A 27350-nucleotide genomic window follows, 5' to 3' on the forward strand; every position below is an offset into this window, starting at 1 on the left:
ATTCTTGCCTAGGGAAGCCCATGGACAGAGGAGTCTGGCAGGTTACAGTCCATGGGGTTGGGCAAGACTTAGCAACTGAAGAACAACAACAAATGCTTTGTCACAGCAGCCCAAGCAAACTAACTTAATGGTGATAACAGGGATGAGAGTTCAGTTCTCAACAAACCTCCACCTGTACAGATAAGTGAGTCAACATCAGAAAATCATTAATGCTCTTACTGTTTAATAGGACAAGGAAGCTGAGTCAGCCCCGTGAAATGACAGCACCAGAAAGGAAAATGGTTTAGGGGAATTGAAAAAACCAATAGTCTATAGATCTGTGGCACCTTCTATGGGAAGAAGATGCCTGGCAGCCACGTGGGCTCACTGAAGTCCAGCGTCTCAAGAAAATACAAAGAGACTTACTAGGTTGGGGGACACAATGAAAGAGCTAGGTCTTGGAATTGTTGGTGCTTGGACCAGGTACAGTGTAAAAAAACAAACAGACAAGCATCTATCTTCACTTCCTCTTTCCCTTTCCTCTTTCATTGCTTATCCTCCATAGATCAGCGTTTGCTGCTGCTTCCTCCTCCTCTATCTCCCTTTTGGTCCCCCAATTCTTTCTCTCCACCATCCATTTCTTGATTGTTTTTCTGTTACTATTTCTTGACTCATCCTCTTTTCTCTCTTTCATTTTATCCAAATGATACATTTAATTATCAACTTGCTTAAGAACCTATGGGGATGTGTTAGCACCAAATCTAAGACCCATGGTTAATTCTGGAAAAGTCTTTTCTTATTAAACAAAAAAAGTTAATAGAAAGGTACAGCACAGTTTTGAAGCTACTCTAATGTACTCTAATATAGACATTAGAGCTGGAAAAAAAGACTCCAGGATCCACAATCCATAGCTTTGTCTTAATATAATGCAAATGTCTTTCATCATGCAAACCCAGAGGGGAAATGATGCATCCAAGCGTACTTGGGGTGGTGCGGTGGGTGGAACTGGTGGCTTAGGAGTGGTGGGTGGAAGTAGTGGGTTAGCCATTGGACTATCCCAATCTTATGACACTAAATATTCATTATTATTCTAAACCCACTCCCAACTACCAGGAAGTTTTGGTTCTTTTAACTGTGTCTTAGCATATATGCAATTCACATGCTGCTTTCAAGATGTCCAATTATTTTTATTCCCAAATAGGTGATGCCCAGCTCCATGCCATAGATGTGGACCTCTTTTTTCTCACAAATGATTGATATTTCATGCTTGGTAAGTCTTGAACACTGTTGAAATGCTGTCTCTGCCCAGGAAAAGATTACCAACCTGGCTGAAGGTGGGGATATGCCAGTGTAGGGCCCTCCAAGTTTTCCTTGAGAGACTGCCTTTTCTCATTTTTTTATTCAGTATTGATTGAATGCCAAACTATTGCAGGCACTGTTTTAGATGCTGGAGATACAACACAGGTAAAATTCCCTGCCCTCGTGAGGATTATAGTCTAGCTGTAGAGATAAATGATAAATAAGATTAATACATAAACCATATCTTAAATAATGATATGTATTAAATAGAAATTTATAGCAGAGAAAGAGGGAAGTGATTGTTAGAGTGAGGTTATACAGCTCAGATCAGTCATGAGGAATGTTGTCACTAATAAGGTAACATTTAGATTTAAAGACCTAAATGAAGTGAGGAAGTGAATGTAGTAAGTGGATAAGATCATCTTAGGCAGCAGGAAGAGCAATGGATGAAAAGTCCTAAAGTAGGTGTGTAACCAGATTATTGGCACAGAGTCACAGTGGGGAGAGGCAGGTCCTATAGGCACCCGTTGGGTACAGGAAAATCTTTGATACTCCAAGTAAGACAAACGTTGGTGGATTTTGAGCAAAATATTTTCGCATGACTTATACATAACAGGACATTCCTGAGTGCTCTGATGAGAATACACTGCCAGGGCTGGGCTAGGACCCCTCGCTAGAAGTTTACTAAAATAACCTAAGGCGAGGGGTCATACTGCTTCGAAAGCAGGACTAACAGGACATGCTGACAGTGTGGGTGCAGAAAAAGACAGAGGAGACAAGGTTGCATCCAGGATTTTCTGCCTGAGGAATTGGGATAGAGTTGCTTTAATGAAATGAGGAAGCTTACAGAAGTTGCAGGTCTGGGAGAAAAGACAGGTGCTCAATTTGATCCATCTAGAATTAACTTTTGCAACGGAGAAGGCAATGGCACCCCAGTCCAGTACTCTTGCCTGGAAAATTCCATGAATGGAGGAGCCTGGTAGGCTGCAGTCCATGGGGTGGCTAAGAGTCAGACATGACTAAGCGACTTCATTTTCCCTTTTCACTTTCATGTATTGGAGAAAGAAATGGCAACCCACTCCAGTGTTCTTGTCTGGAGAATCCCAGGGATGGCAGAGCCTGGTGGGCTGCCATCTATGGGGTCGCACAGAGTCGGACACGACTGAAGCAACTTAGCAGCAGCAGCAGAATTAACTTTTGCATAGAGTATGAGGTGTGAGAGTCAACATAAATATTATTTTTTTATACAGATATCCAGTTGCCCCAGCACCATTTATTTTTAAAGATTTTAATTTTTTCTGCTGGATTACTTTGGCACATTTGTTGAAAAACAGTTAATCATAAAAGCGAAAGAAAAAGTGTTAGTCACTCAGTAGTGTCCGACTCTTTGTGACCCCATGGACTATAGCCCACCAGGCTCCTTGTCCATGGGAATTCTCCAGACACTCAATACTCTTTATGGTTCAACTCTCACATCCATACATAACTACTGGAAAAACCATAGCTTTGACTATACAGACTTTTGACAGCAAAGTGACGTTTCTGCTTTTTAATAAGCTGTCTAGGTTTGTCATAGCTTTTTTTCCAAGGAACGTCTTTTAATTTCATGGCTGCGTTCACCATCTGCATTGATTTTGGAGCCCAAGAAAATAAAATCTGTCACTGTTTCCACTTTTTCCCCATCTATTTGCCATGAAGTGATACTAAACATTACTTTTCCATCCTCATATGAATTGCCTTCCTCTCCTTTGAGGTGTTAAATCACTACCTCCAACATCCTCTTTTGTCTTTAGCTGAAGATGATATTTAAGATGACGGTCTCAGCCATTTGGGCAAGTTACTCAGTTTTTCTAGATCTCTCCCACTTACCCATGTGATTAAACTATGTTTTCCCCTGTTAATGTGTCTCAGGTCAATTTAATTGTCAGACTAGCCAGAAGAATCTAAAACAGTAGAAGAAAATGCATTCCTTCCTGACAAAGACTTATGAGAATCATCTAGCAGAGAAAGAAGATCGGTGCTGTAAGAGAGAGAAGGAAAAATTGCCAAGGCATATCGGGTATGTGAGGTGGGAAAGTTGGAGCACAAGTGGAGATGTTACCCTTACCAGGAACACAGACAGCTCACCCAGTAACAGAAGAGAAAGGGGTGTCCACGGGCACTGATGACGTTAACCTTGCCTTGTGGATGCGCAAACTGTTACTAAGAAGGTTATGTAATGTGCTTAAGATTACAGAGTTCATATGAGGAAGAACTATGACTTAAACCATGATTACTAAGCCCAAAACATCAGTTTTTCTCATAGTTTTGCACATGGCAGGTTCTGTGTAAGTTTTCAGTGTTACTAGTTTGTAACAGTACTAGTTAAGCCTCAGTTAACTTCTTTAATACTAACAAAGGGCTTCCCTGGTGGCTCAGATGGTAAAGCGTCTGTTTGCAATGCAGGAGACCAGAGTTTGATCCCTGAGTTGGGAAGATCCCCTGGAGAAGGAAATAGCAACCCACTCCAGTACTCTTGCCTGGAAAATTCCATGGACAGAGGAGTCTAGTAGGCTACATTCCATGGGGTCACGAAGAGTCAAGAGGACTGAGTGACTTCACTTTCACTTTTCAATACTAACAAAACAGTTGAATATGGATCTTTTCTCTCTATTAGTCCTTCTCAGAAAAATATGTTTATATATATATATATATATATATATCTTTTAAACTTTTTATCTTGGGCTATAGCCGATTAACAATTTTATAATAGTTTCAGGTGGACAGTAAAGGGACTCAGCCATACATAAACATGTCTCCATTCTCCCCTAAATTTCCCTCCCATCCAGGCTGCCACGTAACATTGAGCAGAGTTCCATGTGCTACACAGTAGGGCCTTGTTGGTTACCCATTTTAAATATAGCGGAATGTACATGTCCATCCTGAATTCCCTACAGTCTCTTCCTTCCTGGCAACCACAAGGTCGCTCTCTAAGTTGGTGAGTCTGTTTTTTGTTTTTTGGGTTTTTTTTTTGTAAGTAATTTTGTCTGGAAAAAACACAAGTTTTTGTTTCATTGCAGGCTCAGAGAACAACCTCCAACCTATAACACAGTAACAAAATACTGATGGTCAAGGTAGGAAACAAAAATTACACAGAGAAGACCTTCTGCAATACTGTTGGTGGCTCAACACATACCAAGTTGTAACAGATTTGTACACCGATAGAGTAATGCATAGTAATGTCTCAACACTGACAGAGATCATGTCACTGAATCCACCAACAACCCATTTGCAGTTTGTATTACAAGCAAACTAAGACTTATAGTACATACTACATCCAGGGTCATTTCCTAAGTCAGGAAATACTAAAATCAGTTTTCAAACTCAGGCAGCCTGATCAAGAGCCCAAATTCTAAAATGCAGTCCCTTGATAACTACTATTCATGGTTGCAATTTTCAGGGGCAAAGAATCAGTGAACTTTATATGAGAGGAGCTAGAAATTGAATCTCTCTTTAACAGATTTAGAGACTAAAAAGTATGGCATGACATGGTCACTCAGAGACAGAATCAAGATTTGAAGTCAGTATTCTTTCTACCTGTTTTGTTTTTACCAGATGCAGCAATGAACTAATTAAAGACTTCTCAAGGGAGGAATTCATGACCCTCAGCAAAAATGGAGAGTCATCCAAGCCCAAGACAACTAGGAGTGTTGGTCTAGTTTGGAAAGATAACTCATTAACCAAAGGTCCCTCTTTGGATCCCCAGTGTTTTCCACCATCACAGTACTCAGGCCCCAACCATACTCAAACCACCCCAACCCCAGACTGGTTACTGAGTTTCATGGTGACTGGCCTAAGACCAAAAAAGTAATGAAATCGTAACAAGGGAGAAGCCCAAGGACCAAGATAGCAACTGTCATAGCAACGGTCACAGTGCTTTGGTCAAGGAGAAGATCTTTTGGGGAACTGAAAACAGAACCTTAAGCACATCTGCTGGTTTCACTCCCATCTTCCTTCAACAGCCTGGGTGGTTCATACACTCCACACCCTTGCACTAGTTTCCATGGCCCCCTGCACCTGGGACCCCCACAGCACCTGACCAAGTCTGTGTCCCACACTAGGATGGAAGTAACACGGACCCCAACCTTGTTTAATACCATACTACCTAACCCCACTGCCCCATCTCCAGTCCTAGAGGCTTGAAAACCTCAGCCCAGAAAGGTCAGCATCCTCTAAGTGGCTTGATATGGTAACAGAACACACATACACTACCTGTGAGATGGAAGCTGTGAGCAACCAGGTTCCTCAAGAGGCCCAGGAAGAAGTGTCTGAGAGAAACAAGAAACAATTCAGTGGAATCTAAAAAGAAATGATACAAACAAATTACTTACAAAACAGAAAGAGACTCAACAGACTTAGAGAATGAATTTATGGTTGCCAGGGGTAAAGGGATATTTAGGAGTTTGGGATGGTCATGTACACACTGCTATATTTAAAATGGATAACCAACAAGGTCCTACAGTATAGCACAAGGAACTCTGCTCAGTGTTACGTGGCAGCCTGGATGGGAAGGAGTTTAGGAGAGAATGGAGACACATGCATATGTATGGCTGAGCCCCTTTGCTGTCCACCTGAAACTATCACAGTATTGTTAATTGGCTATATCCCAATACAAAATAAGAAGGTTAAATTTAAAAAACTTTTTTTTAAGAAACCATTCATGTTGAATAGTTTGAGCATCTCAGGGATAGAAGGCTGGGAACATAGGGATGATTCACAGGAACATTTCAGATCGCATTTCAGTAAATTTCCCAGCTCCCAGGACAGAAGCATTCATTCTCCTCCACTTTTTCCCCCTTCCATCTATGCATGTAGCCACATTCACATCCATTCAGCCATGTGTTGGTCCTCAGTCAAGTCACAGGGTTAATTGTTTGCACTTCTACACCTAGCAACCCTAACTAATATAGGTAATATTCATTTGTATGGATGCCCACCTTCCTTCATTCCACAAATTTTCTTATTAGCATCTTCAGTACCTGGCTCTGTGCTATGTTCTGCAGAAACATGGTGAACAAGATAGAGCTCTCAACCTCAAGGAGCTCCCAGCCTAGTGTGGAAACAAGCTAGCAGAAATCTCACCAGAGCAGTGGCATGTCTATAGAGCCCTGTGGAACCTCCCAGGATGGGCCCATAACACATGTTGGAGGTCAGGAAAGATACATACCTTCATCCTCCTGCCCAAACAGTAGCCAACCTGGGATTTACCTGACCCCAGGTAAACACCCCAGGGTGTTCTCTGGCTTCCCTTGTGGCTCGGTGATAAAGAATCTGCCTGTCAGTGTGGGAGAGGCAGGTTTGATTCTGGGTGGAGGAAATCCCCTGGGGAAGGAAATGGCAACCCACTCCAGTATTCTTGCCTGGAAAATCCCATGTACAGAGGAGCCTGCCAGGCTACAGTCCACGGGGATAGCAAAAGAGTCAGACACAACGTAGTGACTAAGCAACAACAGGATGTTCTCATGAATCACTCCAGTGCTCCAACCCTTTGAGTGGGAAGCCATGGGCTAAGGCACTGTGACATGGGGATTCATCACTTAGAAACTTATTTACCCTTTCTAGTTCGAGGTTCTTTGTCTATAATAAAGCAATAGAAATAAAACCTCTGTCTCAGTATTACTATGAACATTAAATGAAATATTGTACGTAATTCACTTAGGATAGGGCATGTCACAGAGAATGTGGTCAATCCACAATCTTTTCTGATTTTTAATGTTTCATAGATTCTTGGTTTCCACGGCTGAGCTCAGTGGATATTCTCTCTGCAGTGATTCCACAAGGAAACGGTTTAGTTTTATGTGAAATCTTCATTTCTTCCAATTTGCAATAATACACCACAGTCCTTCTGTTCCTCTTCACCTAGTTGATATGTAAAGGCAAGAAAATTCTCTCAACCTTCTGAAAAATGGAAATACTGAGACACAAAGTAGAACCATTTATTGTTAGAATATCTCGCCCACAGGCCTAGGGATCAACTTCAGTTCAGTGTATTTCCTCCCCAAGGGCATCTTGCCTGACACCACTGTGGAACATAAAAATGTAGCAGGATCGGCAAACAGTCCTTGAAATTACTGGACAGTAGCTATTTGAGGCAGAGAAGGCAATGGCAACCCACTTCAGTACTCTTGCCTGGAAAATCCCATGGATGGAGGAGCCTGGTAGGCTGCAGTCATGGGGTCGCTAGGAGTTGGACACAACTGAGCAACTTTACTTTCACTTTTCACTTTCATGCATTGGAGAAGGAAATGGCAACCCACTCCAGTGTTCTTGCCTGGAGAATCCCAGGGAAGGGGGAGCCTGGTGGGCTGCCGTCTATGGGGTCGCACAGAGTAGGACATGACTGAAGCGACTTAGCAGCAACAATAGCAGCTATTTGAGGAATTATGCTCTGAGCCTTAATTTCATTCCTTTTCTGATCATAATCCTATAGGTTTGGGATTTTATCTGCACTCAATGACCTGAAGAATAGTAGCCTTACTGTAGCACACGGAACTCTGCTCAATGCTATGTGGCACCCTGGACAGGAGGGAGTTTGGGAGAGAATGGATACATGTATATGTATGGCTGAGTCCCTTCACTGTTCACCTGAAACTATCACCACATTGTTAATCGGCTATACCCCAATACAAAATAAAAATATTTTAAGTGTTGTAGGATTAAGGTGGAAGGTGCATTTCCCAAAAGACTAAAATTTCATACTGGAAAAAATTTTTAAAAAAGAAACGAGCTCTCCAAACATCAGCACATGGTTTCAAGTGGTCCAACAATTCAGCTCTCTTCTCACCAGAAGGATGGTGAACTTAGAGTGTGTTTATATCATTGTGGAAAGGAGGCTCTGGAGTCTAAGACCATCACAGACTCTTCTTGGACGACTTGCCAGCTGAGACCTGGCTTCTCACCCACTTGGTTCACATGGACACAGGTGACGGCTCGTTTACTGAAGTCCCTAATAACCAGATCTGGGTTTTCTTGCCCTTCCCTATTGGAAAGAAACACATAACAAGGAAAAAATGAGCATCACAGATAGAGAGGAATGAGAAAATAAGTAGATAAATAACTTGGGGAATCAGAATATATTCAACTCATTCTCTTACAACTTCTGCCCCTATACCTATTCCTGGATTCTTTCGTTCTGTAGACATTTATGGGCACTTGGGTCTGTGTCCTGGGGTCTGGTGGGTAGGTGAGGGAAGATGCACAGTGAAGAGGAAGACACAGATGTCCCTAACTTCATGAGGCTGCAGATGACCTACAAACACTCACCTTGGGCCCTTTAAGATCCTCAGCCACCAAACAGAAGCTTGAACATGTTCCCTGGACCTGAATAAAATAAGGACCTTTCCCTACTCCCATTCATGTCTCTGTACTCACCACAGACTCAAAGATCCACACATGAGCTTCCCACATATGTTTTCTTTCATTGCCCACCAAAGACAATGATCCAGAAATGAGGAAATTCTGGATTGAGGATCACCAATCTAAATGGATAATCTATCCTAGACTTCTACATTCTGGGGGAGCTGCTTAAATTCTCTTCTTCTGTTTTAACAAACAGAAAGTATTTTGTGTGTGGGTACACAGTGTTTTATTTAATAAATTAATGTTTGTAATTTAATTCCATAGTGTGTTGAATTAAAGAACATTTGGAAAAAGATTAGAGGGAAAAGGGGACTTCCCTAGTAGTCCAGTGGCTAAGACAGGGGACTTCCAGGCAGGGGGCCCAGTTCGATCCCTGGTCGCCAAACTAGATCCCACATGCTGAAACTAAGAGTTTGTGAGCTGCAACTGAAGATCCTCCATCCTACAAAGAAGATCGAAGATCCCATGTAAATCAACTAAACCCCAGTGCAGTCAAAAAAATAAATATTTTTTTTAAAAATTAGAGGGAAAAGGAAAAATGAGAGCTGTGAAAGAAAGTGTTAGTTGCTCAGCTGTGTCCGACACTTTGTGACCCCCAGGCTCCTCTGTCCAGGGAATTCTCCAGGCAAGAATACTGGAGTGGGTTGCCATTCCCTTCTCCAGGGGAATCTTCCTGACCCAGGGATCAAACCCAGGTCTCCTGCATCACAGGCAGATTCTTTACCATCTGAGCCACCAGGGAAGCCCAAAGAGAGCTGGAAGAAAGGCAAAAGATAATAGAAATGGGAATTAAAAAGAGAAAAACAAAAAGAAACAGAGAAACTGGGTATCTCTCAAGAGAGTGCTCATTAGGTCTTTCCCCTGAGAGCCCAGGCCACAGGCTTCTGAGCACTTCTTTGTCGAGGGAGTGATCAGCTTGTCTGCCATGCACTGTACCATCTAGGGTTCCACTGCTAGATGGTAACCTAGCAATTAAATACTCTAGTAACGGTGATCTAGCAAAGAGTCTCCACTGACTTTATTGACCAGAGCAGCCACCCTAAAATAGAAAGATTTCCTCTGATTTCAGCAGTTGCTAAGAGAGCCCCAAGCGCAAGGGGGCTGGTGGGTAGGTGAGGGAAGATGCACAGTGAAGAGGAAGACACAGATGTCCCTAACTTCATGAGGCTGCAGATGACCTACAAACACTCACCTTGGGCCCTTTAAGATCCTCAGCCACCAAACAGAAGCTTGGTTGGGTCTGAGGCCTCCTGCTCTTCTGTGAGCTTGTCTTCTCCTCCCCTCCCCCTTCCCACTCTTTGAGGATTGAAAAAGCTTGAAGACATATAACAAGGAAAAATTAACATCACAGAACATTTCAAGAAAATAAACAGATAAGTAACTTGGGGACTCAGAAGAACTCACTCTGTTACAACTTCTGACCCAACACATATTCTTGGATTCTTCTCCCAAATTGACTGTAAAAATCCAACGTTCCTGAAACAGGAGACACTAATCAGACAGATGAAAATGACATAGTGCAACCCTCCTGGCCTCCACCCAACACACACTCAGACCCACAGACTGGTATCTGACAAGAGCAGCTCCACCCTCAACCTCAACATGGCTTTCAGCTGTGCATCTGCTCAGAAATACAGTAACACCCGATTTTTATGTAAGAAAAACGGATGCATGTCTTCCAGTTACTGTATTCTGCAGTCAGAGTTAACAAGTGAAATCAAACAAGTTGTGTTTTCATAGGATTATCTGATATGACAGTTGCAAATACGCTTTCAACCTGTGCTGTCAGATTCATGACACACTCCAAAATAATGAGGCACAAGTGATTTGTGCAATGGCATGATATCAAACTTGTTCACTCCCTAATTTATTAGCTATTTATCTGCAGGTATGTCTGAAAATCAATGAAACCTTGGTTCTATTTTCAGCTGACCTCCAGAGATCCCATCTCCTCTAAAAGATCATCCCTGAAAAATGAGAAATTCTGCTGATTTCACCCAATCTACTCTCTTGAGTCCCTGCATCACTGCGTTCAGTACATACCATCCATCATTCATGTATTTGATTTGTGTGAGACCCAAAGATTTCTTTCTTTATTTCCTATCAAAATATAAGCTCCTAAAAAGCAGGGCATTCTGTCCATTATAAAGAAACTGATAGCGATTTGCTTGAAAACTATGTGACAAAACAGTATTTGAAGATCACAATAGTAGCTTGAGAACCAACTGAAAGTCTTTCTTTATTCTCCTACTTTGGTTGATGATCCATCTACCATGTGTTAAAACCTAGAACTAGAATTTTTGCACCTTCATCTTTATGCAGTTGCATACATGTTTCAGTGCCTCGTATGAGGCACAGTGCCTTGGTTGAAAAGCATTTGTTAAATAAATAAATGAGTAAATGAATATGAATTATTTATGGTTGATATATGTTTGTGTAACTATTATAGGGGTTGTTTTTCTCTGTGTGTGATTGCCCTTATTTATTATTTGGATAGACAAACTCATAGAGTGTGACATTATTACCCCAGTTTACAGATGAAGAAATAGAACGGGAAAGATTGAGAAACTTGCCCAAGTGGAAAAGCCGTCTCTCAGATACCTGCCCTCTGATTTCAAACCTCCTTTTGCTCAAAACAACCACCTGCTTGAAACACCACTGGATCTGACCATGCAGGTCTTCCTGAAGAGTCCCATTGCACTTGGAATCCACCTTCCAAAAGTGACCTTCAGGGACTCGTCTTCTTGCTTTGCTGTCCATGTATAGTGTGCCTGCTCTATGCTGCCTTCAGTCACAATGCATGTAAGTTCTGATTTCATGTAAGGATGGGAGATCGCACTTTCTGGAGCCAGCCACCTAGAAATTAAGCATCATTTCTCACAATCCCCAATATTCTAGCTCAAATCCACCAACACCATTCCCGCCCACCACCTTGCCACTTTCTCTACTCTGCGCACACATGATGGGCATTTCCTCTTTGAGTGGAAAGGAAGTACACTTTTGGGTAGAATGGTTTGACCAGAGGTAAGAAGTCATTGAGTTGACAGGAAAGAACTTATTTGCACTGAATGACTAAGAATCACTGCTCTTTCACAACTGGAAAGGATTGCTTATGTTTCTCACCAGACAGATTTATCAAACAACCTAAGTTATAAGAAGAAATCTTCAAAAAAAATTGTGTGTATAAAGTTATTTCCAACACTTACTCCAAAAAGAAATGTCAGAGTTATAAAAATTCCAAGATTTATTTAAAATTTTGAAAACATTCTCTTCTTGAGCTAAGAATGTTTTATAGACATGAGAAAAACTCTAATATAAAGGATAGACTCACCAGGAAAAATGTCATTTGACAATGGCCCTAAGATGTCAAATCACTATGAAGAGATATAAGGATGTGGAAGTCATAAGTTCTATCCTCAAGAAGTCTGTGTAAAAAATAAAACATAACCCTCATTCCCTGAAATGGGTATAAACAAGGAAAATTAGAGCAGGGCCAAATTGAACACTATCACCCCAAGAAGAACCAGCTAAAAGTATCAGAGTGATTGGGATTTGGTTTGAGTTAATCATGAAGTTTAGATAAGAGAGTTAAAGGTGAACTCACAGAATATTAGGACTAAAGAGAAGTGGCCAGAAAAATCAGTCAGATAAAAAAAGAAGAGAGAAACTAAGCCCTCAAAAGGTTAACTGACTTTGTAGTTGACTAAGTAATTAACTAGTTAACTGCAAAATGTTGAAAGCACCAAAGGATTGATGCTTTCAAATTGTGGAGAAGGCTCTTGAGAGACCCTTGGATTGCAAGGAGATCAAACCAGTAAATCCTAAAAGAAATCAACCCTGAATATTCATTGGAAGGACGATGCTGAAGCTGAAGCTCCAATACTTTGACCACCTGATTCAAAGAGCCAACTCTCTGGAAAAGACTGATGCTGGGAAAGATTGAGGGCAAGAGGAGAAGGAGGCAGCAGAGGGTGAAATGGTTAGACAGCATCACCAACTCAATGGACATGAATTTGAGCAAACTCTGAGGGATAATGGAGGACAAAGGAGCCTGGAGTGCTTCAGTCAATGGGGTCACAAAAAGTCAAACATGTGTACACCTATGGCTGAGTCAAATTGTCGTTTGACAGAAAAACAACAAAATTCTGTAAAGCAATTATCCTTCAATTAAAAAATAGGTTAATTTTTTTAAAGTCAGACACACTTAGTGACTGAACAACAGTAACATAGCTTAACTTCCAATGATTTAGTAGTTGCAGTTGAGCCAACACTAGAAGTCAGTTTTGAGGCTCTCTGTCCATTTCTCCTTCCTCTACATTCTCAAGCAGACTTAGGCAAGGAGGCTTTGAAAGGTTGGCACATAGATTGAGTGGAAAAGGACCTCAGGCTTCCCTGAGGTGGCAGGAAAGACTAGAGGGCCACCTGGGCCAGGCTGCTTTGTTAACTTCTGATCCAAAGGGAATGACTGATCCTCAGAGTTACTGGCTTAAATACCCACATGTTTTCTGATTGGTTAGCTTTCATTAGATGGGCTTGCATAGAGTTGAATCAGTTTGACTGAGGGTCCCAGTTGTGCTGCATTTTCTCAGAATCTTTCCCTTAATAAGAACCCACCTAATCAAACTATGGAAGAACCAGTCCTAAGTATTCATGACTTGACCTATAGGGCAAATCACTGCATGGAATCAATGTGTCCCTGAAAGGTTAATATATTTTTAAGGGACATTTATGGGGAATTCTTTTGAAAATGAAGGGTCCATCTACCAAGATAAAACATAAATTTGCCAAGTTGACTATGGGTATATTTTTTTAATCCTAAAGGGATATGAGCCTCTGTTGGGGCTGACTGATTCTTAGTGGAACCAGACATTTTCTACAGAAGTAGCAAAACAATTCATAAAGCTCAAAATCAGAGCTTCTAGGGCTTCTTCCTTCCTTTGGATTCACTAACAAGTTGCAGAAGGAAGAGCCACAGAAATCTAAATGGAAGAGGGCTCCTCAACCTACTGGATTTGTATTTTTTTCTCTTAAAAAAAAAAAATTGAGTCAGTCAAGACAGATCACAATGAATCAAATACCAGAGAGGAAGTCTTAGCCCAGAGAAGGCTGGAACCTTCACTCGTGGACTGGTATGATATTCAATCCAAGCCATTATCCAGTATGAAATTATCTAAAATATTTGGTCTATGTCAATTTTTATAAGTGAAACCCTACTAAAGAGAATGGTTTTGAAATTTTATCCATTTCCATAATCCTAATACATCTACTATCTTCATTTCTCATGTCATATTACTTTCTAATATTTATCTATGTATTTCATTCATCCTGACAGGAGTAATTCACACTATTACCATAATTTTGTGTACAACTTCTTTCATTTACTTTTATTTCCCAGCACTTCTGTTTTTTTCTCCTTTTTTAATCTTTTAAATTATAAAAGCATGATAACATTTACAGAAGACTTGGAAAATACAGAAAAAGGTTACATATTGTTCTACTATATATTACAGTTATTTTTAAGGAGATAAATTAAGATTTTTAGTTGGAGTTTCAAAATCAAACTCTCAAAAATTAATAGAATGAATATACAGAAGAGTAGAAGGATATAGCAGACCTGAAAAGCACCGTGAACCAATTCAACATAATTAAGATTTGTACAATTTTCACACAACAGTAAGATACAAATTCTATTCAAGTTCCCATAGACTATAAACTAGGAGACACTGGAACATATCCAGGGACATAAAACAAGGTACAAACATTTCATGATCTAAATGTACTGAAATCGATACAGAGTCAGTTCTCTTATCACCGTGCAATTACATTAGAAATCATTATCAAAAGATATTTGAAAATAACCCGTATGTTTCCAAGCCAGCACTTGTGCTTTTGACTTAGATATTATCTTGATCATCCTGACAGATACACATCATTCTCTCTTACTGATAGTGTGTAATTATACTTAGTCTTTTCTTTATTGTTGGAACCCACAACCTGTGGCCTTGACTCAGGGTGGTCAGCCATGCTGGCACACCAGTCTCCTTGAAAATCTGACTCAGAGACCATCACTGTGAGAATCTGTCTGCTCTGGTTGGGGTATTTTGTCTCCAGGACAACAACCGGTTATGTCCTGACTTCAGCTGTTCTCTAATTGTTTCATATATGTTTATTTTGTTTCATTAAAATATTGCTAGCTTTTCAAGATCATGGGGCCAATTTTTTAGCCTCAAGGTTAATCAATAGCTAGTACTCATGAGCAGAAAAAATGTAAGTTATTATTTGACCCTAAGTGAACATTTTCTGAATGCCTAAAATGTGTCAAAGGCACATTTGCTAAGCAGGGCTACATCCTTTTTCTCATGTATTTACCACAACAACCCCAGAAAGGAGGTATTACTATTCCTAAATTACCAAAAAAAAAAGAGGAGAATAAGACTCAAAGATTGATTTGACTTAGTCACTCAGTCATTTCCAACTCTTTGCCATCCCATGGACTGCAGCCCATCAGGCTCCTATGTCCATGGGGATTCTCCAGGCAAGAATACTGGAGTGGGTCGCCATTTCCTTCTCCAAGGGATCTTCCCAACCCAGAGATTGGACCCAAGTCTCCCTCATTGCAGGCAGATTCTTTACCGACTGGGCCACCAGGGAAACTAACCCCCCAAAAGAGGAGAATAAGACTCAATGATTGATTTAACCATCAGAAAAAATGCCATAGCCGTTTTATAAATATCCATTTCTTTTTTATAAACGTTTTATTTTGTATAGGGGTATAGCCTATTAACAATGTTTTCAGAGTTTCAGGTGGATAACAAAGGGACTCAGCCATCCATATATTAAGACATGTATGCATTCTCCCCCATATTCCCCTCCCATCCAGGCTGCCACATAATACTGAGCAGAGTTCCACGTGTCCTCTGGTAGGTCCTTGGTTTTCCATTTTAAATATAAGAGTATGTACATGTCTAACCCAAACTCTCTAACTATCCTTTCCCCTCAACTTTCCCCGGGATAATCTTTAGTTCATTCTCTAAATCTATGAGTCTGTTTCTGTTTTTTAAGTATGTTCATTTGTATCATTTCTTTCTAGATTTCACATATAAGGGATGTCGTATGATATGTAAATATCCATTTCTTAAAATCTAATTTCTTAAGATTTACAACTTTTGAGAGGAATCTTTAACTCAAGTCAGAAAGGAAGAACCATTGTCATGGAAATACCCTCCCTGATGTTAAATTAAATTATCCATTGTTTTCTGTGAGCCCACATATACACATGGAGATTTCTTCAAGGTTTTAGAGGATGTTTGACCCTTGCTTTCCAGAGGGTTGCTGATACAGAGCAAATGGGAAGTCAAAATAATGAGATAACCTACTCTAACCACCAAGACTCATTTGCAGGCCCAGCTACTCCTGCTAAAATAATATTGCTAAGGAAATGAAACAAAGACGGTGAATTCTAAGATCTGAGCCCTCATCAGAAACACGGGCACAGAATATCAAAGCTTGAAAGGGATCCTCAAGGTTACCATGTATGCTGCTATGTCGCTTCAGTTGTGTCCTACTCTGTGCGACCCCATGGAGAGCAGTCCACTAGGCTCCTCTGTCCCTGGGATTCTCCAGGCAAGAATACTGGAGTGGGTTGCCATTTCCTTCTCCATAAGCCCACTGTATTTAACAAGTGAAGATAGTAGAAATGTCCACTGATAAATGAAAGGTCTCAGAGAAGTTGAAAATGGCACAATGGAAAACAGATCATCATTTCATTAATCTGAACAACAGGTGAAGCAGCAAGGGGGTTTCCATAGCGCCACGTCAACATGGAACAAAGACTTTTATTTTAAGAGCCCAGCCCTGCACCTGTGCTATACAGCTGGGCTTGGTAAAAGAAGAAATGAAAACAGGCTCTTTTCACTATTGAGCTGGAGTGAGGGTCCACTCACAGGTTGCTTAAGCCACAATGGAGGAGCAAAATGTTGCTGACGTGTACCCCACAAGTGGGACCTTTCCTCCTAAGATTCCCAATTTCAGTTACTACAAAGTTTGTCCTCTTAATACCAAGGAAAAAGTAAGAAAAAGAGAAGTGAAGTGTTAGTTGCTTAGTCATGTCTGACTCTCTACAATCCCATGGACTGTAGCCCACCGGGCTCCTCTGTCCACAGAGCTCTCCAGGAAAGAATACTGGAGTGGGTTGCCAGCTGATCTTCCTGATCCAAGGATCAGACCTAGGTCTCCCACATTGCAGGCAGTTTCTTTACCATCTGAGTCACAGGGAAGCCAAGGAAAAGTCAGAGAAAGGGATTGTTTAATACCCTGGCTCATGCAGAGTCCCCCTCTCCCACCCCCATGTGTGGATTAAGCAGGAAGAATAGGAAACAACAGGTCTGGTCCAGTCCAGCCATAGGTCAGAGGCAGAGAAATTAAGAAGCCACTCATGTCCAGAAAAAGGAAATCATTCGATCTTGGAACAAATTGTCAAGAAAAGCAAAAAAAAAAAAAAACTTAAATGATAGTTTCCTCAGTATAATAATAAAAGCACAATGAAAAGATGGTGGACTTCAGAGCAGGCAGACCTGACTTTGAATCCAGCTCTGCTATAACTTGGGTGACTGGCTTTGAGCAAGTAAGTGACACTTTCGAAAGCTCAGTTTCTTAGTCTGTAATTTTAAGATATTAACAGACCACCTCTTTAAGGTTACTATAAGAATAGTGACATCACGAAAGAACCGAGTCCAAGGGCTAGGTTAAAAGAAAGTACCCTTGTTCTTTTTATCAGCCTACACACAAGCATTGCTTTACTATTTGCAAGTTTAGACAAACTACTTCCTGGAGTTTCTTCACTTTGGAACAGAAGCAATCAATCCCATCCTCAGAGCTCCACTAACGATACAGCAGGATACTCTCTACCATTCTCCTCTGCCTCCTCCCAAGAACCCGACACTCAAAGGATTTTGTGAATCTCAGTTTAAATCCTGTCATTAGACCTCCTGGTTCTATCAAAACCTGATGACTTAATATCTGTTGTGTGCCATTATCAAAATCCACAAACCCCATTTCTTTCACAGAAGTCGAAATTAAAACATCCGATGCAGGGCTAAGGAAATTGCCAAAATTTGTGAAGAAACCTCAGAAAATTCCCTTTTTGCTGCCTTACCTAATGGATCTGTTATTCTACTTAAAATAAATTAAATAGATTTTAAAAGATCACAACTGAAATTAAATAAAACCAGGAAGGAAAGGAAATCAGTAGATCTGGTTTCCTTTCTCTAGTAATTTTATTTCTTTGGTAAAGCAAATGTCACTTCAGAATCTCACAAAAGATTATGGTAGTACTATAAAGGGGGAAAATGTTGGCCAATTAAGAAACTATTTCATAAAATAGCAAGTAAATTTGATTTTATATATTCATACTTCTGAGTGTACAAGAGTTTTATAAACTATAAAGGGCTTCACCATTGTAAGGGGTTCCTGTGATTTCTGAACTAGGGCATTTTTCTTTTTGTCTGTTCTTCTGTGATTCTGATGATTAGATAAGATTAATATCAACCTAGTATAGTGGGTTAGTTACTCAATCGTGTCTGACTTTTTGTGACCCCATGGACTGTAGCACTCTAGGCTCCTCTATCCATGGAATTCTCCAGACAAGAATACTGGAGTGGGTAGCCATTCCCTTCTCCAGGGGATTTTCCTGACTCAGGGATCAAATTCTGGTCCCCTGCATTGGCAGGCAGATTCTTTACCATCTGAGCCACCAGAGAAGCCCAATCAAATGAACAATTTGTTCTATGTAAAAATGCATGTGCCTACAAGCAAGGCTGGAAAAGAAAACATAGACAAAACATTAAGCTGTTCTATTAGAGTGAAAATTTATTAACTTTCTTCCTTCTAAGTTTTTGTTATCAGAGTATCATTTTCCAATAAGTAACATTTAGGACAGGGAAAACATTGCTAAGATTGCACAGTGGAAGTCAGAATTAAACCATTGTTTCATTTTCCAATTTAGATAGATCAAAGGGCTTCCAAGGTGGCTCAGTGGTAAAGAATCCACCTGCCACTGTCGGAGACACGTAAGATATGGGTTCAATCCCTGGGTCTGGAAGATCCCCTGAAGAAGGAAATGGTAACCCACTTCAGTATTCTGGCCTGGAGAATTCCGAGGACAGAGAAGCCTGGCAGGCTATAGTCCACTGGGGCACAAAGAGTCAGACACAACTGATCAACTGAGAGCATACACACACACAATCCCTCTTGAGCACAGCTCTGTTAGAGGCCCTGGGCAGATCATTCTCCAGCCATGGAGACCCTTCCTAGAGAAATAAGGCACCATTATTTAACCTGACAAACACGGGAGCTTACTGCTTCCTAACAGTTTGAACTAAGTGATTTGAAAGGTTAAATTCTACCAATTACAGAAATACTTTTCAGAATCCAAAATTATCTTTTATTATCAAGTGACACATGAACAATAAAGATAAGTTCAGCCATTCTGGATTGAAAACTGAAAATACTTTACATTTAGACAATTGTCTAAAATAAATTGCTTTAGTCAATTAAGTCTCTTCTCCCTAACTTCTCACATTCATTTGCCTAGTTCCACTCTGGAAAGTACTTAAAAAGGAAAAAATAGGTTAATGAAAAACACTGAAAGGCATTGAATATTTTACTGAAAATGTTTCCATTTAATTGTTGGAAAAGTAATCCATGAACTTGGTAAAACGTTCATACAGTACAGAAGAAAAATCATGGAAAGCAAATCTCTATTTACCACTCCATGTTCCCCAGATTAAGAAATTTTTAACAAAGTGTTTTAGCTCTAAAGTACATTTTTAAATAAAAGTGGACTGAAACCAAAACCTGAAAAGTTAGAAAAGTCATAGCAAGAAGCGAGACTTAGAGTTACACACTGTATAACCTCTCCATATAAAGTAATACTTCTACTTCCAAAACCAAAACTTTTGAAATTCTTTTAGAATTGTCCTTACTATAAAAATTCAAGTTATCAAAGTGTTAATTATTTAATTTCAGAAAAGTATTCCAAAAATAAGTTCTAGAATTCAGTCTCTTATTTGGATAAATATTTGGGGTCGTTTATTCATTGCTGTCCAGATGGCTGGACATCACCACTGATGCAATGAACATGAACTTGGGCAAACTCCAGGAGATGGTGAGGGACAGGGAGGCCTGGCGTGCTGTAGTCTATGAGGTTGCAAAGGGTCAGACATGACTGGGTGACTAAACAACAATAGCAATTCGTTGCTGTTGTTTATATCTGATATACATGAATGAGATGATCCGCTGAGGTTCCTATAGAAAGAGGCATGCAGAAAATATATTTTATCCCATTAAATGAATTTATACTTAATGAGAGGGGAGGAATAAATTAGGAATTTGGGATTAACAAATACTATACATTACTATACATAAAACAAGCAAGGACCAACTGTAAAACACAGGGAACTAGATTCAATATTTTGTAATACCTTCTAATGGGAAAAAATGTGAAAAAGAATATATATATGTATATGTGTATAACTGAACTAGTGTGCTATTTGCCTGAAACATTGTAAATCACTACACTTCAAATTTCAAAAAGAAAAAAATATAGAAACATATAAAAAATTATAATTAACAAGTACTTGCCATAATTGAAAACAAAAGTCAATGAGATTACTTAGAGAAAGAAGGAGTCCTCTTTTCTCCTCAAAACTTTTAAACTTAAATGTAAAGCTACTTATGGCCACATCTCACATAATAACCATCAATTTTAGGAAGATGAATTCATTGTAGTGAATTTTACTGTATGTGAATTATATCTCAATAAAAAATAAGTATGCACTAAATAAAACCCAAGAAATTATACTTGAAGGAAAGAAGCTGATTTAAGCCATCAGCCCAAAGGGCCCAACTCTCAGCTCTGCAAAGTACCTCCAGAATTTCCCATATCGAAGGGTATTTGGGGGAGAATGGATACATGTATATGTATGGCTGAGTCCCTTCACTGTTCATGTGAAACTATCACAACTTTGTTAACTGACTATACCCCAATACAAAATAAAAAGTTAAAGAAAAAAAATTCCAGGTCCACACTTACAAGTGTTAGCAGCCTTGGTTCATGCTTATTCAGAGACTTAACTTTTCATGCTTAAAATAGTCTACTTTGATGAAACTATGCTTATTTTCTCCAATTAAAATTGCATCTACCTATAAGGGAAAATAATTTGAAAAATAATATATATACATATATGTATACACACTTGCTGTACATCTGAAACTAACATACTGTAAATCAACTTGAAACTTAATTTTAGTTGAACATTTAGTTTTCAATCTTTTCCTTACTCGTTTCCCAAATCAGAAAAGCATAAAGTTGTAAAGCATTCTATTATACTCAGTGAGGGAAAGAAAACCACACAAATGAAAGCACACTCTCTCAGCTGGGGAGTAAGTTGGAAAAGTAAGTAAATTGGAAAAGACCAACTACCTGGAATGATATGAAATTATGTTTCCACCTCCCTGGGCTTCCTCTGGAGTCTCCAAACCCACCCACCCACCCCTACACACACACACACACAGCCTGGGTGAGACCCAGGGCCCAGCCCTTACCCCAGAGTTTCTGCACGGGCACCAGGTTGGCAGCACTCACTGTGGGAGGCCTGGTGGCAGCCCAGAGTGGCTCCTCAATGGGGCTGCAGGTGCCTTCTGTACCAGAGATCTGCTACATTTTACAGTGTCAACTATTCAGAGTTTGGCTCTTTCTCCCCCAGTCAAGCTTCCCCGCTCCCTAGAGCAATCTCCTGTGACCCCTAGGGACTTGTATGTAGCTGTCCAGGGAAGACAGTCTGCCTGAAGAGGTCATGGAGGAGTTTTGGTGAGGTGGGAATTCCAGCTCAACCCAGCCTAGCCTGCACTTCCAGCCATGGGAAAGCTCTGTGCATCCAGGGGAACAGATGGAGGTAAGGGTTAGATGAACAGAGGTATCTTTCTTGTCTTGACTGCAAAAAAAATAGTCCCCTGCCACTCACTAATGCAGCTCAAACTACTTCTGACCCTTGGCTGGTTAGTTTGCCCAAGTTGGTCTACTAGCATCAGTCACTTTGGGTGAGATGGTTTGAAGAACCAGCAGAAACTGCACAATACAGAGATTTGCACACAGCAATTTGAGATAAGGATTCAAGGAAAGGCTGATTCAAACAGCATTTACTATTACATGACATCTAGGACCGAGAACTCTGACCACTGGCACATCCGGGAAAGTCTCTGTAGGCCCTGCATTATCAGTACAGTGGGGCTCAAGCTTCAGTGGACACACGTGTCAAACACCCCAAAAGAAAAATCAAAGACCCTCCAGTTCCAATGGTGCATGCCTTGTCTTTCTCTTGAATCCTGGCAATAACTTGTCTAAAATAGAAGGGAGGGGCAGTTCTGAGATGGGGAACGCCAAAGACAAACCTGCTGGGGCCAGGGATAGTCAACAGGGCAAGCTCGCCCCTTGGGTCCCACTCAGCAAGGGCCACCGCGAATCCCAGTCGGCCAGCCAGCAGGCAGAGCAAGCCTGGTGTGCGGGGCTGGAGAGCCCTCTGCTGGCTATCGTGAAGAGACAACACCCAGCTCTTGGCAACCCCATGGACTGTAGCCTCCTCTGTCCTGGGGATTTTCCAGGCAAGAATACTGGAGTGGGTTGCCATTTCCTCCTCCAGGGGCTCTACCCGACCCAGGGATGGCAGGCAGATTCTTTACCACTGAGCCACCTGGGAAGCCCCAGGGCTTGGAGGCTGACTCCCTAAAGCCTGGAGATGAACGAAAGAGACTCCGTATCTAAAACTCCATTGTCTGACTGCGTCACATCCATCCTTATATATGTATAACCTTTGTAAAATATTTGACATATCCCCTGCGCATACTCACCATTTTTTTTTAGTTTAGTAATATTGTTTGGATTCTTCGGCAAATACAGAAAAACACTGGAATTCCCTGGCGGTCCAGTGATTAGGACCACTATCAAGGGCTTGGGGTTCAATCTCTGGTTGGGGAATTAATCCTGTAAGCCACACAGCATGGCCAAAAATAAATAAATACAGAAAAACACATGAAAATGAAAGTCACATATGATCCCATCAGCAAAATAACTATTACTTTCAACACTATTTAATATGCATAATTTTCTATTGGTCGAGATCATGCTCCACCTACTGGCAGATGCATTTCTGCCCTTGGCGCCATTGGTTAGTCGGCTGATGGGAGGCTCTGGCTAAAGGTTAGGGTGGGAAGAAAGCTTAAAGCAAAGCTTTAGTTCCCCTCTGCTTTGGGGAGGAATTTTCCAGCAGTGGCTACATCTCCCTTGTGGTCCTAGCTTCCACCAAGTGCCCAGTTTCTGGGTTCTGATGACGTCACCTTTTCCTGCCCTGGGAGTGCAGTGGCTTGTGGCTGTCACTCATCTCTGGGTCAATTCAACACAAGGATTGCTTCTCTGCCCTTCCACTTCCTGTGAATCATTTCCCATAATAAATTCCCTTTGCTTGAAATGCCTAGAGTGGCAAGAAAATGCCCTTTACTTTCCTGACTAGGACTGACATATGTCACTCACACCTATGCTTTTCGGTTAATTTGTCACTCAATATTATTCTATAAAGGTTTTTCAGTGTCTTTTGTTCTTTGAAAATCTTTATTTGCTGCATAATGTCTCATGACATGACACCTTACTGGATTTGTGTTGTTCAAATTTGTAATGTTTGCTAGATTGCAACATTGGTATGAACATCATTGTAAATAAATTTTTATCTACATTTCTTTTTTTCTCTAAACATTCAGAACTGGATTTTTTGCGGGGGAGGAGCGTTGGTTTTTGGGTTTTTTGGTTGCATCAGGTGACCTCTTAGTTGTGGAATGCAGGATATTTGTTACATCATGTGGGGACATTTTGTTGTGGTATGAGGATTCTCTAGTTATGGCAAGCGGGCTCAGTAGTCGTGGTGTGCAAGTCTAGTTGCCCCTCAGCATGGGGGGTCTTAGTTCCCTGACTAGGGATCAAACTAGAGTCCCCTGCAGTCCAAGGTGGACTCTTAACCACTGGACCACCAGAGAGGTGCCCCCTATCTACATTTCTAAGTACTTGATCAGATTCGATTCCTGGATGTAACTGAAAAAGATTGATTCAATTGAAGATTCTTGGTAAGTATTGCCTCCAAATCCCCAGAAAGATTAGACCAATTTACAGTCCTACCAGAGGTCTAAATAGAGCTTGTCTCACCTTGCCCTCTACAACACTGATTAGATTATTTGCTAATTTTATAGACCAAAAAAGGCATCTGCTAGCTATTGTTTTAATTTAGATGTGTTTTGTTTTCATTGTTAGTGAAATAGAACTTTTTCTGGTGTTCATTAGCCACATGCATTTACTCTTTTGTAAATTATCTACTTTACCATTTACTGTCCAGTCCGTAATGATTCTCTTATTGACTGAGGTATCAGTCAAGGTTCTTAGATGCAAACAACAGAAATTGGTTCTGGCTAAATTAGGCAGAAATGGGATTTATTTAAAGGATACAATACATCTCCAAAATGGATCGCAAGGCTGGAAAATTAGGTTTAGAAAATAGTACTTCCCCAGTGGTCCAGTGGTTAAGACTTCACCTTCCAACACTGGGGGTGCAGGTTTGATCCCTGGTCAGGGAGCAAAGATCCCACATTTCTCATGGCCAAAATACCAAAACATGTAAACAGAAAAAGTATTTTAACAAAATTTAACAAAGACTAAAAAATGTCCATGTTGAAAATAGAACCAAGGATACCTGCTAACAGTGGAAATATGGCCAAGATCTAATCCTAAACTGATCTAAATAAGGTGCTGTATTGTGGTTGCTACCCTTAATGTTGTTCCTGGCCTTGCCGCCACCACCACTGAATGCTGAACGCTACCATCAGCATGAACACGGTGTGTATTTCTCCACCTCTGTGAATTTGGTCTGGCATTTTCATTTGCTTTGAGTAATATGAGTGAAAAAGATATTGTACAATGTCTGAGAAAGCCTTCTAGCTTTCACAGAAATGCCCTTCTTAGAATCCAGCCGCCTTGCTCTTAGGAAGCCCAAGATGGCCCATAGAGAGTGAGAGGCCCAGGCAAGCCCCAGACATATCAACCTCTGCCACATTTGCCCAGTTGAAGTCACACACTGTCATACGTGATGGTGACGAGTCCAGCAAGCTCTGCTCAACTTGCAGGACTGTGAGCCAGTGAATGCTGGTAATGGTCTTAAATTGCTCCGTTATGAGGTGGTTTACTACACAGCAGTAGATAACTTGAGATGTTCCCTTAATGTTCACATCCTAGGCAGGAACAGCCCATTGATCAAGCCTAGGTCCATGGGCTGGGAGCCAGGGAGCAGGAAGAAAGGATGCTTCAGGTGTAGTAGAAAGACATGCCTCACAGCAAGTTCCCACAGTGAGGAATTCCCCAGAGAGAAATAGGGGGCTCAGATGCTGGAGAAGGAAAAAAAAAAATCTGTTAAACTCAATACCTGCCTTTTATCTGCCTCTGCATATCTGCCCTTTTTGTATATTGATCTCACTGGACAGACACTGATCATTGTGTCTCCTCCCACAAAATTCACTTTATAGCTCATCATGTGTGTGAGATTCCTAAACAATGGATTGTTCTAATGGAAACACTTTGAAAGTTAACTGGATTTAGGAAGTGCCAAAGTTCCTGCCCCCAGAGTATCTAGTGACACTCAGAAAAAGTACCCATATGAGAGAGTGTTTCCTAGCAGTAGAAGCATCTTTCACAACCCAGACTTGCTGTGTCCTGAAACTGAAAAGAAAACATTCTACTAACTTTAAAAAAAAAAAAAAAAAGGCTTCAAATAAACTGGGAAGCCTTTCTGAATCTTTTAATTTTTTTGGCAACACTGTTTGGAAGTGTTCCCTCTTTATTTCTGAACCTTTTCTATAGACTTACAACTGATTTCTCTGGCCCACACTCTACCTGATTCATCCCACCCTCCTCCCTGCAGCTAGCAGTGATGGATCATACCTCTCTACTGCCTAAAACACCACTGTCAGGTTCAGACCAAAGTCCTTTGCTCTGATGAACATGGCCCTTCAGTAAGTGGTTCCTGCCTCTCCTTTTCTCAGCTCCTCCTCAGAGTCACCATAACTTGTCACCCCCCGCAGCGCCTCAGGGCTACCTGTGCCCACCAGGGCCTCACTAGCCCTTGCCTTTGCACATTGTCTTCCCTTCATGAAACGCCTCTCTCCTCATCTCCTTCCCCACCCAACACTGCCTGCTGGGGGTCCTTTACTCCTTCAAGATTCAGCAGCTGGAGCAACCACCTTAGAGAGTCACTAAAATATAAACAGTAAGAAAGGAAACAAACGAACAAAAACCAGAAGAATTAGAACAGTATATTTTAAAATTTATTTAAATCAAAAAAAGGAAGTACAAACACACCAGCAGATAATGAAACAAAATATATCCACACAGAGACTTGTACATCAATAGCAGCATTACACATACAAAATGGAAAAAACCCAAATGTCCATCAACTGATGAATAAATAAAATATGGCATATTCATACAATAGTATGAACAAAAAAGAATAAATAATGAGAAATTTTTCCCAAAGAGAAACCCCTTGTCTGTTAGCAGTCACTTCTATTTCCCCCTCAGTGCATCCCACCCCCAACCCCAAGTCCTAGGCAACCATGAATTCACTTTTTGTCTATAAATTTGCCTCTTCTAGAATTTCACATAAATGCAGTCTTATAATAATGATAACTTGTATCTTATTTAGCATTATGTTTTCATTCTTATACAATTTATCAATATTGATTCTTTTTTATTAAAAAAGAATAAATAAAAAATTTTTAATTAAAAAAAAACTTTTTTAAGTTACAGCTAAATGATCACCTACACTAAAGGGCTTTCCCTGACTTTCCCAGGCAGAATACACACATATACTCACACATCTCAATAATCCTACATGGCACTTCATAGGAGTATCTAAAATTATTGTAACAATTTTCTCTTTCAGCAAATTCCAGAACAAAAGTTGGCGAGTTATTAAAAAAATTTTTATTACAGAAAATATCACACAAAAGCAGACAGCAGGGAACTCCCATTTACCTATGACTCAGTTCATGGTTTCCCCATCCAATGCCCACCCCCCAAATTATTTTCAGCAAGCTATTTTTGCACATTCCAACCATTCTTCATTTTTTAAGACCCAAGGAACTTATATTTTCCAGAAGTCCACAGCAGTCTAATAAAAATGTAAGATTGATTAGCATTTTATGTGCCAATAACTGCTCTAAGCACTTGGCATGAATTAGTTCATTTAACTTCAAAATTACCTGAAAAGGTAACATTTTTTGCAGCCATTTTACACTGAGGAAATCAAGGTTTATGGGTGAAATAAACTTATCCAAAAGTTGGCAACCAGAAGAATGGAATTCCAAACCAAGGAACCAAGGTTACTAATCATACTTAATCTCTCTCTCAAAAAAAGTATACCTCAACTAAAATAGGGCTTTCTTGGTAGCTCAGAAAAGAATCTGCCTGCAATGCAGGAGACCCAGTTCAATCCCTGAATCGGGAAGATCCCCTGGAGAAGGGAATGACAACCCACTCCAGTATTCTTGCCTGGAGAATCCCATGGACAGAGAAGCCTGGCAGGTTA

This window comes from Capra hircus, chromosome 11 (assembly GCF_001704415.2).
Source record: "Capra hircus breed San Clemente chromosome 11, ASM170441v1, whole genome shotgun sequence".
In the NCBI taxonomy this organism is placed as follows: domain Eukaryota; kingdom Metazoa; phylum Chordata; class Mammalia; order Artiodactyla; family Bovidae; genus Capra; species Capra hircus.